Below are 1,710 nucleotides of genomic sequence, written 5' to 3'. Positions count from 1 at the left end.
ATATCAAATAATATTAAAATGGTTAAAATAATCATTATAATTATGTAATTATGTAGTTGTTGCATAATTAAAGGGTGTACTGTAGGGATGCCCTAGTAGAATATGTCTTGAATTTGTTTTGCCTGAAAAGAGGGACAGTCATGCAGGTGAGATGGCCATAAGGGGTCTGGAAAGTTGGGTGCTCTGCACCGGCCTCTGTTCTGTCCTGGCAGGAATAGAGTTAATCCCGCCGCGTGAGCAAGTCACATCAGGAGGCCACAGGGAGCAGGTGCGGGACAGCCGGGTGATATGAACTTAGTCCTTGGCTCTTAGCAATGTGTGAGACCTCACAGGTTACCTACCGGCTGCTGGTTGTGCTCGGCCAGGTGTTTGAGAATTGTCACCGATAACCACACAAGGCTCATTAGCCGGGTGTCCCGGACATCTGAACATTTCACACCCATGCCTCTTACTTAGGGCCGGTCTATGTGTAAATGTGATCGTGTGCAGCTGGGGGCTTCTTAGAATGCAGCGCAAGCTTCCAAATTCTTGTCCTAGACCAGCCAGCCTCAACCAGAGGTTCCTCTAGAGGCGTGGTTCTGAACTGGTGGGTCGTGACCCAAAAGTGGGTCCCGACCCCGTGTTCAGTGGGTCGCCGCGTGCCTTCCACTTTTCTAGGTGAGAGGCTCCTCAGCCTCCCCCTAGTACAGCACTGTCCATTCTTACACCGAGCAGCCATTCAAAATATGCTGCCCGGCACAGAGTGCCGATCTGGGGGGGGTATGGCCACGAGGGAGCTCCATCCATACTTGTATTGCTTACAGCTCCCTCACGTGTCCTGTAGAGGAGCCTGGACCGGAGTGACGTCACATTCTGGCTCCCGGCACCTCTACAGGGCACACAAGGGTGGAGCTGTACCACCAATGCGCATATGGATGGAGCTCCGTCACGTGCCATGTAGAGTTGCCTGGACCGGAGTGACGTCACATTCTGGCTCCCGGCACCTCCACAGGGCACACAAGGGTGGAGCTGTACAAGCAATGCGCATATGGATGGAGCTCCGTCACAGCACAGCAGCCCAGCACTGCCGTCATTCCATTGCAGTGCACCTAGGTCGCGACTTAATGACCGAGGACTAATGCGGGTCCTGAAGTTACACAGGTTGAGAACCACTGAGAGGTTGCTCGGTGTTCTTGACATCTGGTTGGTTGACCTTCCACCTGATGGTGACGGTATAGTCCCGGGGCCAATGCCACTTGGTAGAGCCAATGGCTTGACACTAATGGTCTTTTCGAGTGGCATTCTGATAAACATTGAAAGGGGGGAGTGGTATTTGTCCCACTGACCGCCAATATAAGGGGCACTGATTCCCAATAAATGGGTTTTTGCAGGGGGCTCCCTAGAGACCTGAACTAATTTAAGGGTTCCTCTGGGGTAATCAGGTTGAGAAAGGCCGGTCTAGACTGTGTGTGTGCTTTTACACCCCCTCCATGTGGCTGCTTCAGTACATGAGACTGTCACAGGTGGGCTCAGTAGATCGGGAAGTGAGGGAACACATACCGGCGTTCGCTCACTTCTCGATCATCTCCCTGCAGAGAGCCGTGACAGGGGAGGGGCTGGATTCCCCCCCTCCCCGCTCCGCCAGCGCTGACTGGCAGAACGGACGGGGGAGGGGGCGGGTGCAGCTGGGTCTGTCTCTAGATAGGCAGAGCCAGCTGTCAGTCGCATTAC

General features: G+C 53.7%; 1 protein-coding gene across 1 annotated transcript in view; it reads left to right on the top strand.

Annotated features, from left to right (window-relative positions):
• Positions 1–1,710, top strand: part of NCOA1 (nuclear receptor coactivator 1) — a 170,117-nt gene that overhangs the window by 91,069 nt on the left and 77,338 nt on the right. The window lies entirely within an intron of this gene.

The sequence above is a fragment of the Nanorana parkeri genome, unplaced genomic scaffold, assembly GCF_000935625.1.
Source record: "Nanorana parkeri isolate BGI_ZX_2015 unplaced genomic scaffold, ASM93562v1 scaffold980, whole genome shotgun sequence".
Taxonomy (NCBI): Eukaryota; Metazoa; Chordata; class Amphibia; order Anura; family Dicroglossidae; genus Nanorana; species Nanorana parkeri.
Note: the sequence above shows the minus strand (reverse complement) of the source record. Positions and strands in the feature narration are given on the sequence as shown.